Raw genomic sequence first — 15,570 nt, forward strand, 5'->3', positions numbered from 1 at the left:
TGTGTCGCAGTGTCGCCTCATGCACCCATGCCTCAGTGTCTTCTATGTATCACAGTGTCCATATGTATCACAATGTCTCAGTGCCCCATTTCTCCCAGTGTCCCCTCATGTCCCTATGTTGCCCAGTGTCACTTGGACACTAGGGGACTCTTAAGATACATGGGAACACTGTGAGACATTGGGACACTAGGGTACACTGGGAGGCACTGAGACATATGGACACTGGTAGACATGCGGACACTGAGACACTAGGGACACTAACTGGGAGATATGGAGACACAGAGACGTGGGGACACAGATGCTAGGGACACAGTGTCTCAGTGTCCCCATGTCTCACAGTGTCCCCAAGTGCCTAGGGTGTCACAGCGTCCCCTAGTGTCTCATTGTCCCCTGATCTTCCAGTGTTCCCAAGTGTCTCAGTGTTCCCAGGTCACTCAGTGTCCCCTAGTGTCCCCATGTCTCCCTGCAGCTTTCCCCCCATCCTTCACATACCTGAGCTCTAGCCTGTTTCTGCAGGCTGGGAGCTGCAGTCTGGACTCTCTGTGCTGTGTAGCTGCTCCCTTGCGGATCAGTGAGTAGAGAGAGGCAGGGAGGGATATGCTGTAACTTCCTATCCCTGCCTCTCTCCACACACAGTGACCCCTACTGGCTGGTGCTGGTATTGCAGAGTAAAATTAGTTTATACTGAGAAAAATATCTGCATTTGTGTTGCCGGTATTACTGCAATACCGGCACGGCCAGGCAGCCTCAAATACTGGCTGTGCTGGTAAAATACCAGTCAGGTGGAAACCCCAAGAGTAGTGTGGGTAAAAAAAAAAATATATATATATTTTTTTAAATGGGCCTATTCCATGGGCCTGGGCCTGGAGCTGCAGCTCCATCAGCCCCTATGTTAATCCGGCCCTGGTTGTAGGAGGTACTGTACCATCACAGGTTGTAGGAGGTACTGTACCATCACAGGTTGTAGGAGGTACTGTACCATCACAGGTTGTAGAAGGTACTGCACCATCACAGGTTGTAGAAGGTACTGCACCATCACAGGTTGTAGGAGGTACTGTACCATCACAGGTTGTAGGAGGTACTGCACCATCACAGGTTGTAGAAGGTACTGCACCACCACAGGTTGTAAGAGGAACTGCACTCATGCACTCAATGGTCAAGTAGGCTGTCACAACTGGAATGAGAGTGTATAGGAATATAAAATAATGTAAAAAAAAAAAAGACATACCATAACGTTGTTATCTATGTTTATTGTATAAAAGGGCAGGGAAATTGAGTACTGTTATTGGTTAATACTAATCACAACAAACTATTACTCTCAAAATAAATTACAGAAAATTACATAAATAAAAAAACTTGAAATAAAAAAAAATGTGGTTCATTCATTGTTTTAAGAAACTAGATTTAGACAAACCGAAATAGCGCAAGAATGCCCCTGTTACTGTACTGCATATATCTTATGTATATATTCTGCAGCACACGGATTTGGTTCACAGATAAACTGAGCTCAACTAACCAGTAGGGGAAAACAGGTAAAAATCAATATTAATATATTATATGTTTATTAAATAGAATATAAAAAAAAGAGTTTTTTTTATTCTCCTTTCTTTCACTCTGTTGGTCACTTCTCACTTGGTCTGTAAATCAAATCAACATTTAGTGGCTGTCCCCTAACCACCAATCACCTTTTCTTTTTCCATTAATCATCTTATTTAATTGCAGTTACAGATGGAATTCCGAATACGAATTATAAAACAAGCCACACGGATCGTCCATTGCCCGTTTAGTTTGTTTGGTGATTTGTGAATATGGCGATTCAGAGAGTTGCAGAATTCAGATCGCCTAGCCCCCTGTATTCGGACCAATCACGATTCATTTGAAACCGAATGTGCAAGTCTAAGAAATTTTAGAACTGTTAACAACGGCAAAATGATTAACCTGGCATTGGAGAAAAATAAATACATAGGAGGGGTACTATTCAAACTCCAAGATTTTTGATTCCTGTGCCGTATTAAAAAGTCCCTGCTCCAAGGATACAAAAGTAATTGAAAGTGTTACAGCTCCAGCACTCGGTTATTACAGATGTAACATGTGTCGTGGGTATTATTCATCCATCCCAATTTACAGGCAACATTTCGACACAATGTGTGTCTTCTTCAAGCCATCATTAACCTGGCATGGGGTCAGGCAAATCCCATTCCATCTAGACAGGTCAGGCTTCTTCAAATGATTCTGTATGCACAGGAGCAACAACTGTGACATCGAGGGATCACCAACCCAATCACCCTCAGACACCCATAAAATGAATATCAACATTAGTTCAGACATTTCAGCAGCTATGAAGGGATTAAGACAATTCTAAGCAACTATGCATATATTCCAAGCTAAATTAACAAGTGGATAAAACGGGCGCTCACGAATATTTAACAATTTTTAAAAAGCAGTGAAATAAAAATTAGGTGTATATCCCTTTAACCCCTTAAGGACACATGACATGTCTGACACGTCATGATTCCATTTTATTCCAGAAGTTTGGTCCTTAAGGGGTTAATGCACAAAATATTCTGTGTATCGCTTTAAAGTGCAAAATATTTTGTGCAAAACAGAACACTTTCTTTTGAAAACAATCAAATTACAAGAATAACAGTGTAACCTCCTATCGTTTTAAAGTGCAATTCAATAGTAAATAGCAATTAAAGGAACACTATAGTCACCTAAATTACTTTAGCTAAATAAAGCAGTTTTAGTGTATAGATCATTCCCCTGCAATTTCACTGCTCAATTCCCTGTCATTTAGGAGTTAAATCACTTTGTTTCTGTTTATGCAGCCCTAGCCACACCTCCCCTGGCTATGATTGACAGAGCCTGCATGAAAAAAAACTGGTTTCACTTTCAAACAGATGTAATTTACCTTAAATAATTGCATCTCAATCACTAAATTGAACTTTAATCCCATACAGGAGGCTCTTGCAGGGTATAGCAAGCTATTAACATAGCAGGGGATAAGAAAATCTTAATTAAACAGAACTTGCAATAAAGAAAGCCTAAATAGGGCTCTCTTTACAGGAAGTGTTTATGGAAGGCTGTGCAAGTCACATGCAGGGAGGTGTGACTAGGCTTCATAAACAAAGGGATTTAACTCCTAAATGGCAGAGGATTGAGCAGTGAGGCTGCAGGGGCATGTTCTATACACCAAAACTGCTTCATTAAGCTAAAGTTGTTCAGGTGACTATAGTGTCCCTTTAATGTAGCTATAAATAGGCTGATAGTGGCCTATGTGCGCTTATTGTGACAAATTTGCAGCGACCAACAAAGAATATAAACTACCCCATGTACAGCGCTACGGAATTTGCTGGCGCTATATAAATAAAATAATAATAATAAAAATAAGCAAATATCCCACAATACATAAACCAACCAAAAAAGTTGGTGCGCAATACAAACTTAATGATATTAAAAGCATCCTTTTATAGTTGCTTGTGTTGAACCTTTAAAACAAAACTCTATAACAACAATATATATATATATTTAAAAAATATATATTTTTGTTTTAAAGGTTCACACAAGCAACTATACTTATAAAAGTACACCTTTTATAAGTATCATCAAGTTTGTATATGTTTGGATTTTATTAAAGACACGGAGGCTCATATTATGCATAACTCTTTCTTTATTTCCTCAGCAGCAAAGATAGAGGAATATAAATATTGTCAAAATGAAAGAAAAAACTGTATAGGCATAACGGGTAGCCGATCACATGGTAGAGGAAGTAGCTATATAAGTCCTGTGTCTCCCACAATCCCCCTCTTTCTTTGCTGCTTCCTCAGACAGATAAGTGTTACTTGTTTGCTCTTGACTCTGATTATTCAATTTGGTGTTTTACATGTAATTGTATTCATCTTGTATTTATTTATTCTGTTTGCCTTATTGTGCACTCTATTCTGTCTTGACCTGTACCGTCAGTGCCTCGGACTCCTTGGGGGTTCTACCCTTCTAGCCGGAGGTTTTTTCCTCCTTCCCTTCCCTCCCCTATTCTCCCGCTTTCCCGCGCGGGACCCGGCTCTGCCTCGTTGCAGCGGCCGTCTCCTGCCCTCGGCCGCGGCTGAGTGCTCTCCTCTCCCTTCTCACCGGCTGCCCGCGCGGCTCAGGTGCACGCGCCCCTTCCCCCGCCGGGCACCCGGTCGCGAGCGCCTCCCTCACGTGCGGCGGCCATTTTGGGCAGGCTCCGTCCTGTTTGCAGTGCTGCCGTGCGGTCGGTCGCCTCGTTTTGTCCTCTGGGTCCCCTGGCACTCTGACGGTCTGGTCCTTCTTTGTTTCTCCCTGTTATTTCTGTGGGTTACTCAACCCTTTTTTCTCCTTAGTATAATTTGTCAGTTTTTCTTAAACTTAAACTGTGGTTTTGCAAAATGCAGGATAGGGAGGATGGCCCTGTAGGCCCCCCTGGGGACTTTCACTCCGATAATCCTGAGGGTAATATGGCCTCTCAAGAGTTTCAGGCCATGCTGGAGGCCACTATGGCTTCTTCAATTCAGAAGGCTATTGCCTCAGCCATGGGGGCTGTTTCCTCCTCATTCTCACAGTCCCTGCATTCTGTGGTTTTACCTAATTTGGTCCCTACTACCCCCCTAGGTGTGGGTTCCCCTTCCCCTGCCCAGACTGTGCCTGGTGCCCGTGAGGCAAGGACTAAGTCTAAGAATGTCGGCTCCCACTCCTCTATGCAGGTGCTTCCTGCCATGACTGACACGCTGGAGGCGGTCACAGATAGCGCGCACCCCACGCGCAAAAGAGCCCCTGGCCGGGCTAAAAAGGCTAGATTATGGAAACGGGCTAGAGCCCTTGATGATGGGTCGGATACCGACCGGAGTGTGGAGGATGAATCCGACCTTATGGAGTACGACTCCTTTGATGATAATGACTCTGGCGAGGATTTGCCCCCTACGGGCGTCACCCCCTCGGGGTCCTCCGCCATGGACCGGGGCCAGTTGTTAGGCCCCTCTGGGGACTCCAAGGCGATCCTTGACCCACAGGGTAACCCCCTGTTCGACCCTGACGATTTGCGCCACCCCCGGTCCGCTGAATGGGTCCCCCCGGATCATATTGCCCAATATGTGGCTAAACGCATCCGCACGCCCCTTTCTAGAGAAGGCCGCAATAAGCTGCGCGCCGAATGCCCACGACCCTCCCTCCCGGGCTCTGCATGCAAGACCCCTGACATTGATCCGCAGATTGCCCAGTTTTTGAATAAGTCGGGGTGGAAATCTAAGAAGGGCCTTGACCACTCCCTAAAGGGTTGCCAGGACAAGATCCTGAAATACACTGGGACCCCTATCAAAGCTCTATGAGCTCCTCGACTCTGCTAGGGCGGGAGACTCGGTTGTTGATGTGGATGTGGCCATAGGTTGGGTCCAACGGGCGATATGCCTACTGGGAAACGCCAATACGGCAATGTCCACTGAGAGGCGTAAAGCGATCCTCCTGAAGATAGACCCTAAACTGGCCACTATGACCGTGGCGGAGCCTGATCCGACCGATGAGGGTTTGCTGTTTGGCACCTCTTTTGTTAAAGACATGGGGTCTTTTGTCAAGACCTTCACTGCCATTGACAAGGCACAGGCGAATATGAAGCGCGTGTTCGCGCCTAAGGTTTTCGGAGGGGCCGGGCGTAGCAGGAACCGTCCACCCGGCCGTGGTTTCCGTGGCGCATTCCGCGCAACCAGAGGTTCCTTTTTTCCCTCCCGGGGATTTCAGGACCAAAGAACCCCTCCCTTCTTCCCGGCCAGAGGTCGGGCCTGGGGCTCCAGGTACTCCCGCGGTGGTAACCCCGGCAGACGTCCTTATGGTAAGTACCCTTTCTTCCCCTGCCATTCAAGTAGCGGGGAGGTTGGCCCTATTTTACCGAGAGTGGGAAAATATCACCTCGGACGCTTGGGTTCTGCAGTGCGTAAGGGGGTATCGCCTAGAATTTGTTTCCATGCCTGTCCAGTTTTATTCCCCCAGGGAACTATCTCTTCCACCAGATCAGGACGAGATGATCTCCGCAGAGGTCACAGAAATGTTGTCCAAGGGCGCTATAGAGGAACTGCCGTTCACCGCCAAGGGCTTTACGAGCAATCTGTTCCTGGTGCCCAAGAAAGGGGGCGGAGTCCGCCCTGTGATAAATCTTCGTCCCCTCAACGCCTTCCTGCGTTACCAACACTTCCAGATGGAAGGTATACACTGCCTCAGAGACCTTCTACGCCAGTCGGACTGGCTGGCCAAACTGGACCTGAAGGACGCTTACTTCACGGTCCCTATTGCTCCGGAGTTCAGAGACTATCTCCACTTCACATGGCATGGGCGTCGCTGGCGCTTCACCTGCCTGCCTTTCGGTCTCTCCTCGGCTCCTTGGTGTTTCACCAAGCTCCTGAAGCCGGTAGTGGCGTTCCTTCGAACCCGCGGGGTTCGTCTCATTATCTACCTGGACGACATTCTGATTTTGTCCCAATCAAAGGAGGATCTCCTTCTTCACCTAGAGTGGACTACCAACCTGTTACAGAGGTTAGGTTTTCTGATCAACTGGGACAAGTCGGTCCTGGATCCCGCCCAGTCCATAGAATTCCTGGGCTTCAAAGTGGACTCCGTCCGACAGTTTCTGTTTCTACCGGGCCCCAAGGTGAAAGCCATCCAGAAGGAAATTCGCAGGGCTCTTCGCGTCCCAGACTTGTCCGTCAGGCAACTGGCGAGGATAATTGGCCTTCTCGCGGCCTCTATTCAAGCGATCTTCCCAGGTCCACTACATTACCGAGCCCTCCAGCGGCTCAAAGGGGCACACCTTCGGTCAGGTCACTCCTACGAATCTCGGATACGCCTGGATGCGGAGTCCAGAGACGAATTGGTGTGGTGGTTGGCACACATGGAGGCGTGGAACGGGAGGGCCATTTTCGGCTCCATCCCGGACGTTGTAATCGAGTCCGATGCCAGCTTACACGGCTGGGGTGCCCGTTGTGGAGACGTTTCCACAGGAGGCAGATGGTCAGACATGGAGAAGTCGTTGCACATCAACTGCTTAGAGCTCCTGGCAGGGGCGTTCGCGATCCGCAGCCTTACCCCAGGGCGGGCGAATTGCTGCGTTCTCCTCAAGATGGACAACGTGTCGGCGGTCCGTTACATAAATCACCTGAGAGGTACGAAGTCCAAAATGTTAGCGATGCTTGCAAAAGATTTCTGGCAGTTCTGCCTATACAACAACGTCTCGGTGACAGCGGAACACATTCCGGGTCTGGACAATTCGGGAGCGGATTGGAATTCCAGACACTTAAGAGACTCTGGCGATTGGCGTTTGCACGCTTCGGTGTTCCAGGGCCTGGAAATGTTGTGGGGAAAATTCCAGATGGATCTGTTCGCATCACGGCTGAACACACAACTGCCGAAGTTCTACAGTTGGAGACCGGACCCGGCAGCGGTGGCGACGGATGCCTTCCTCCAAGACTGGCCACAGGGTCGCCTGTACGCTTTTCCCCCGTTCAACATGATCGCACGCACGATCTCGAAACTGGTTCGCCACGACTGTCGTGTGGCGCTGGTCACTCCTCTCTGGAGATCTCGGCCATGGTTCCCTCGCTTGATGGAGTTGTCCATAGATTTCCCTCGGTTGATCCCAACCTTCCAGGACCTCCTTCTGGATCCGGATGGGAACTCGCACGACCTGGTGTTGCAACACCAGCTGCCCCTGATAGCGTGGTTCCTTTCAGGGGACCTTGGGTTGTCTCAGACGTTCCGCAGTCAACTCTCCTACTCCTCGATAACGCCTGGGCCCCAGGCACACGAACAGCTTATCGAACTTCATGGAGATCGTGGTCTGGTTGGTGCATGGAACGGGCAGTGGATCCCGTATCTGCCCCTCTACATTTGATCCTGGAGTTCCTCACGTCCCTGTTTGATTCGGGTAAGGCTTACCGCACGATCAACCTATCCCGCTCGGCTATTTCGGCCGGCCACAAGGGTTTGGATGGTTCCCCTATCGGCAGGCATCCTTTTGTATGTCGACTTCTCAAGGGTATTCGACTCGCCCGTCCCCCTCGGCCTCGTTTCTCTGCCTTTTGGGACGTCAACGTGATGTTGCAGTTCCTCTCATCATGGTACCCTAACCAAGAATTGACTTTGAAGCAATTGTCATCCAAACTGGTGATGTTACTCTGTTTAGTCTCTTGCAAGAGGATCTCTGATGTCAGGGCCCTGGATTGGGACGCCGTGGCATTCACCCCGGAAGGCGTGACTTTTGACATATCCAGGAGGACGAAATCTGCATCCAAGTCCTTTACATACCCTAGGTTTTCTGGTTGTCCGGCACTTTGCCCAGTGGATTGCGTCAAAGTTTATCTGGATGCTACACGTTCCCTCCGCTCCGCTGGTCTACATGATTTGTTCTTATCTTTTAAGTCACCTCACCGGCCAGTTTCGACGCCTACTCTAGCACGTTGGGTGCGTTGGTTGCTATCTTCTGCAGGTATAGACACCTCTGTTTTTACGCCTCATTCTGTACGAGGCGCGATGGCCTCAAAAGCCTCCTCAGTCGGATGTCGTCTGGAGGATATTATGCGAGCGGCAGATTGGTCCAGAGAATCGACCTTTAGGGACTTCTATTTCAGACCTATTGAACACATCGCATCTCGAGTGGTTGCACAGCTTTGAACTTGCATAATATGAGCCTCCGTGTCTTTAATAAAATTCCTAGATTTTACTAGTAACATGACGTAAAGTCATGATTTTATTAAAGACACGGAGGCGAGTATTATTCCCTCCCACCCTCCCGGTGTGGTCTTGGGATACGAGATGCTTGAGACTCTAAGGGTTTTTGCTGTTCTATTAGGTATGTATTTATTTATATGTATTTATTTATTTATATATATTTATTTATATGATTGGATGATATTGTACGTCTCATTATGTTTTTACTAACTATTTATATTTTGTATTTCAGAATCAAGTTTGTTGTTTGTGACTCCTCACAGTGATGTTTGGTAAGTCTGCAGTTTTGAGTCTGGAAATTACCATATTTCTCCGTCTTTTTTAGCTTGAAGTTATCGTATTGTTCCTGTCTCCTGTGTTGATCAAGTAGGACATCGTTCTTCTTACCTGGTCTTCGGTTTTCGCAAGAAAGAGGGGGATTGTGGGAGACACAGGACTTATATAGCTACTTCCTCTACCATGTGATCGGCTACCCGTTATGCCTATACAGTTTTTTCTTTCATTTTGACAATATTTATATTCCTCTATCTTTGCTGCTGAGGAAATAAAGAAAGAGTTATGCATAATACTCGCCTCCGTGTCTTTAATAAAATCATGACTTTACGTCATGTTACTAGTAAAATCTAGGAATTGTTCACCAATGTTTTGGATTGGTTTATATACATATATTACTTCTATATAAATATTTTTTTTGTTAATTACATTTTTTTTTTAAAGTGCATTTAAATATTTAATAATGAAATTTTTCTAAATAAGCACAATAAATAATGTAGCAACATGTTAGTAGCCTGCCCGTAGTGCTGAACACATTCTCGATGCCTATAATTCCTCTTTAACAGGTCACCGCTGGATTGGTTAATGCTTGATATGCGGCTCTTTGTTCTGTTTGATTATTGATAAAATGTCTCCCTTGACACACACTGGCACAAAGATATACACACTGGCACAAAGATATACACACTGGCACATACACACACTGACAGATGCACTGACACACAGATACACACATTGTCAAACATATATACACACTAACACACAGATACACATAGTGACACAAACACACCTTAACACGCAGATACACACTGGTGCGTACACACAAACATCTAAACACACTCATATACACACACTGATACACAGGATATAATGGTTATATTTGCAGTCTCCTTCCAGTTCAGCTATCATTTTTTTGCAGGAGGGTGACTTGCTTGGAGTGCTGCTGGCTGAGGCTGGGGTGCTGCTGGCTGCTGCTCACTCCCTGCTGCTGCCTCTCTCTGTCCCGCGATATGTCTTGGAGGAAGTAACAGGTTCCAGCATCAGATACTACAGAGGCCCGGTCATGCATTTAAATGGCTGTAGTGTCCGACCAAGTCCCTGTTAAGTGATACCATTCTGCTGACCCTAAATGCTTGGGCCACCCGATGGGCAAATCCCAGCGGAACCCTAATTTTGTTCTCGTGAAACCCTAAGGTTCCATGGAACACCAATTGTGAAACACTGCTCTATGCCATCTGCATGCCTTCTCAGGAACACTCTAGAATTAAAAAAATGTATAAAGTCCTCGCTGCAAAGAATGCATGGTTACTTCATGATTATGGCAAGCAATTCATGAAGATCCTTCTTCTCTTCTACTTATTCTGTATCTGGCCTTCCATTCTTGTCTTTCTCTTGACCAGATCTCTGACCATTGACTTGGTATCTTGCCTCTGAAAGGAACACTATATCATTAACAGTACAACATGTATTCCTAAAGCTATATTGTTCTAGCTGTTTAGGTTACTGCCCTCCTCCTTTTGCAATAAAAATATTAAGATTTACTTACCTTTCAGCCCTTGCCATTCTAGTGTCCACAATGCTGGTACAGCCTACTTGGCTGAGATCATCAAAGCTGATGATCTAAGTCAATCAAATGCTCGCCCATAGGGTAGGTAGAATTGGGGGTAGTGGCAGGCATGGCAAAACCTGCAATACGCAAGTTAAATGCTGCTCTATGATTTACATTCAGGGTTAAAATGGCAGAGACACTGGACCCAGACCACTCCAATGAGATGAAGTGGTCTGGGTAACATTAGTGTTCCTTCAATCTCACTTCTTCATTGGCTGCTTATTGAAGCCCAAACTCCTGGCATGTAACCATCAGTGTAGGAATCTGTAAGGGTCTAACCTGCAGGTGGGAGGTCGAAGTGATGAGTTAAGGCACAACCTTGCAGTTTAACATGAACCGACGAGACCCTAGGAAGAAATCTCCAAGGTTATGACACAATGCACAGGGGCTTTGCAGGAAAAGTACTCCTGGGTAAGCAGAACAGAGAAGGGAATTCCAATTGATTAGTCAGGTGCGGTACCAAAGGTCGGGGCAGGCGGAAAACAGGAAAATACGGTAAACAGTTCTGAAGGTCAAAGCAGGAGTCAGATAAACTAACAATTTTTTAAGACAGGTAACAAAACAATCTGACCAGGAGGAAGTGGCAAGGCAGGGCTTATAAAGGTAGCTAATAAGCTACTTAGTCAGGAACCACGTGCAGGTGTGGTAGTAGTCCAGGCTTAGTAATGCAGATACCATAGCATGAGCAATGAACATGGGAAGTGGCGATGAAGTAAGATCACTAACTGGGATGAAGAAGACCCAGGTTCAATCCCAGCCAGGGAAGTAACGTCCACGCCTGGCAGTCTGGCACGGTGCAAACCATGACAGTTCCTCCCCTTTAAGAGTGCTCTCTGGGCGTGAACAGGTCCATTGTAGATGTAGTACTTCTCACTGCCGGATTCACTATCTGTAGGATAACATTCCTTGAGATTAGAGTCCCTTTACAGCACGGGGCTCCAAAGTACCAGCTTCTGGTACCGCTGGAGAGTGGTTAAGGTCTTCGAAGATCTAGGTGCAGGTAGTGAGTACTTCAATTCCAGAAGGAACTTTCATGGACTTTTTACTCAGATACCATATATCAGTAGGAGTAGAATTTGTGGCTTGCAATGCCTTCTTGAATATCTTTCAATCCATTTTACTGACTATAGTACCATTTGAGGCATAGGTACAGTCAGAAGGAAGGTCTTCATGGACAGGACACGAAGTGGTTGTGGTACTCGCCATCGTAGAACTTGGGACGGCTGCAGGAACCGGTGTCTCTGGTTTTTCAGTGGCTGGTTACTGAAGAACCTCAGGAGCAACAACTGTAGTTGAGTGTGGTATTTTCAGGGATGCCAAGCACAGAAATGCATGATGGCATCTTTGATGACTTACAGGCTGGCATGCATAGCTTATAGGGCGAATAAAGGCAGTACACAGTTGGAGAGCAGGAGGCCTAGATGGGCCAACAGGGCAATAAGAGATGAAGTGCCCCCTTTCCCCACAGTAAAAGCACAGTCCATGGCTCCTCCTTCTGGCTCTTTTTTTTTTTTGGTGACTGTCTGATTCTGGTTACCCCGATTTCCATGGGTTCCTCGACATCCAAGGTAGGCGAATAGGACATCTCAGGAATTTCAGGGAGCTTGGTAATGGTGGTATAGTACATTTCCTGACAGAGTTGCAGCTTATGTGGATGTACTGAAGAAGTTCTGGGAACACAGGTTTTACATGTCCCGTCACATTGAGACTCTATAGATTTTATAAAAGAGTCCCAGGAAACTGGGCTTTTTGCAGTCAGCAGCTGGTGTGCCCATGTTTTTGGTTGCCCAGACAACAGACATTTAGTCTGTGGCATAAGTGTGTGGCTTCAGAGAAAAAAAGAACCTTGCAATCAATCTTGAAAGTGCTATACTTAGAGCAGATACCAAAAAAAATGTGTCAGGTAGGGCAGCTACTAGTTCAGTCAATACAGGTTACTGGACACCGTGTACCTTCCCTTTAAGAGACACAAAATCTTGCTGCAGTTCATAAAGTGCTTGGGTTAGCTGGGACACTTGCTCGGTCATGGCTGTGAGGTTTAAGCTTAACTCTGCGGACTCCATGGTGGTCAGATCGTTATGTAAGGGACTTACCTGGAGGTGGGAGTCTGAAGTGATGAGTTAAGGCACACCCTTGCAGTTTAACACGAACCAAAGAGACTCTAGGAAGACATTTCTGGCAAGGCAGGGCTTATAAAGGTAGCTAATAAGTTACTTAGTCAGGAACCACATGGAGGTGTGATAGTAGTCCAGGCTTAGTAATGCAGATACCATAGCATGAGAAATGAACAAGAATGAACATGTGAAGTGGCGATGAGGTAAGTTCACTGACTGGGATGAAGAAGACCCAAGTTAAATCCCAGCCAGGCCCTGAGAAGTGATGTCCACGTCTGGCAGTCTGCTTGGCACGGTGCAAACCATGACGGAACCAAAGAAAATCTAGGTGCAGTCTTTCATAATAATCCAAGTCCCATTTAGGGAATATACCAAGCAGTTCTCTACAGACCAAATTATATATTATTACTAGGTCATCTATTAGTATAATGGGATACCAACTCTTAATCTATGATTTATTTCATGACCTTTCTGAAATATACGATCTTAAAAGCTACAACACATTTTTTGTTCCCACATCTGTGCATGCACCCTGGACTGCACGCTTACACCACCGGCCATAGTCCAAGGGCAAGATCTGACTGCAATGTTGTTGATTGGGCCTGACCCATCAAGTAGACCCAACCACCAGTATAAGCCACCTACCATGACCACAGATGGGTTGCAGACATAATTCTTGTTTCTCTGGACTTTTAGCTTTCCTTAGGAGTCTGTTCCACTCCAGGACTTTTCAGCTGGTGGTGTGCTCCACATCTCCTGGCTTTCAACAGTCCCAATGTGTGGTCCGATCCACTTTCAGTATAACAATGCAAATGTTCACTTTCTGTATTTTGACACTGGGGCTAATGTGACAGATGGGTCAGAGTATTTTAAAAGCAGAAGACCACTTTAGGTGAACAGTTTTGAATTATGGACTCCACTAATTAACTGACAGAGTACCATTGAAAGGCAGGAATATTAGCTTACAAGCAATTTTATGAAGATCAATATAGGAGCAGTAATAATATTCTCATAGAGAATAGCTGAAATCAAGACTCAAACCAGAACAGAAGCATTTTAGGGAACTGTGGAAGGGTGGATTTTAATGCAGTACCTCCGTGGAGACGAAACGGCAAAGCCTTATACTGGTTAAAAAAGTCAAACACAAGCCAAGGTCAAGGAGTCCAAAAATCACTTGAGTAACATCAGAACGTGCTATCGGACATGACAGGGCAATGCTAGCTAGGATAGGAGGCTTTAAATAATGCATGGACCTGGTGTTATTATGCTGTGCTGTCATAAAGTACGGGTAAGCACACACAAGCTTATAACGCATTGGCACGTTTATTTGCCAAATGATGCAAGGCGTCAGGAGTATAAAAAAGGCCAGTTGTCAAGAGAGAGGCCAGTGTCGAAATTGATGTCTACACACCACAAGTGACGCATTGCGGTGGAATGGCAGAAGAACCTTGAACCCGAGAGACTAGAATGGCGAGTAACAAAAGCATTAAAATATGTTAAATTGTATTGTGTGTGCACTGTCATCATTTTGTGTATTTTTTGACAAAGTGAGGTCATTTCAGCAGCCACAGAATGAAGAGTTCTCAGTTAAGTTATTCATGTTCCGGACAGAGAACCTATTTCTGTGTTTATTTCTACGCATGGTTGAAGGCCTGACCAGCCTAATTGGATTATGCATCCACCCAGACAAACACAGCCACCCCTTAACAAGAGTCCTGGAAAGCAGGTAAACCAGGGAATACACTCACAGAGCAGAATATTCAGGAATGCAACTACTGTCACTAGCAAACTTATATTTCATGTTAAAAATATGTTTAGGACGCACCAATTAGGGTTCCCGAACCACATGACTTTAATAACTTACAATAAATCGGAATTTACAAGATTCGTACTATAGGAGATAGAAGGACTGTGAGAGACAAAGTGACGTTGAAGGCTTTAAAATTATTTTGATAAATAGGCAGCGTTAGAACCAAATCCCCATATTTCTCTTTACACGTGAACTTGGTTCTGTGTATGTAAGTACCATGTTACCCCGATTATAAGACATCCCCTGAAAGTATTTTCAGGGAATGCTCGTAATATAAGCCCTATCCTGAAAATAATCCCTAGTTCCCAGTCGCATTAAGCTAATCTATGTTCGGGGAAGTTTCTCTGAACATAGATGCACAAGATTCCAATCGCGAGTAAGCTAATCTATGTTCGGGGAAGTTTCTCTGAACATAGATGCACAAGATTCCATTCGCGAGTAAGCTAAGCTATGTTCGGGGTAGTTTCCCCGAACATAGATTAGCAGGATTCCATGCCCTAGTAAACTGGCCTATGTGTGGGGGAATGCCCTTGCACATAAACCTGCTTTCTAGCGCACGTTTTTCCCCGAAATAAGACCTCCCCCGCAAAATGCAATAGGGCCGGTCTTATTTTCAGGGAAAGACGGTAGTTCCTTGTGTATAAATTGTAGAAGGTATGTGATGGACGTGTGAAAAGGTGTGACGGGCAGTAAGGAGTTTAAATTTGGAGGCATGGGAAACGTATTATGGTTCTGTCATTGCAGAGGCGCAGTGCTGCCTATTATGTTTTTACCAAGGGTAATAGTATTTCTATAGAATACAGTAAAAATGCTATTGCAGGGTGTATTTAAACCTCTGATAATTTGTAACACAACACAAAAATAAAAAAGAAGCAAAGTGGAACTGGGGACGCCGGAAATATTTTTGTATCATTATAGGCTTAGATATTAATGGCTGGTAAAAGTCAATAGGCGTATCTTGTCTGCTAATTCTCCCATTAAGAGCGCAGATTTAATTCCTGGCCAGTGGACTGTAACGCAGTGTGTATACCTCAAGT

Source organism: Pelobates fuscus, chromosome 13 (assembly GCF_036172605.1).
Source record: "Pelobates fuscus isolate aPelFus1 chromosome 13, aPelFus1.pri, whole genome shotgun sequence".
Classification (NCBI taxonomy): Eukaryota; Metazoa; Chordata; class Amphibia; order Anura; family Pelobatidae; genus Pelobates; species Pelobates fuscus.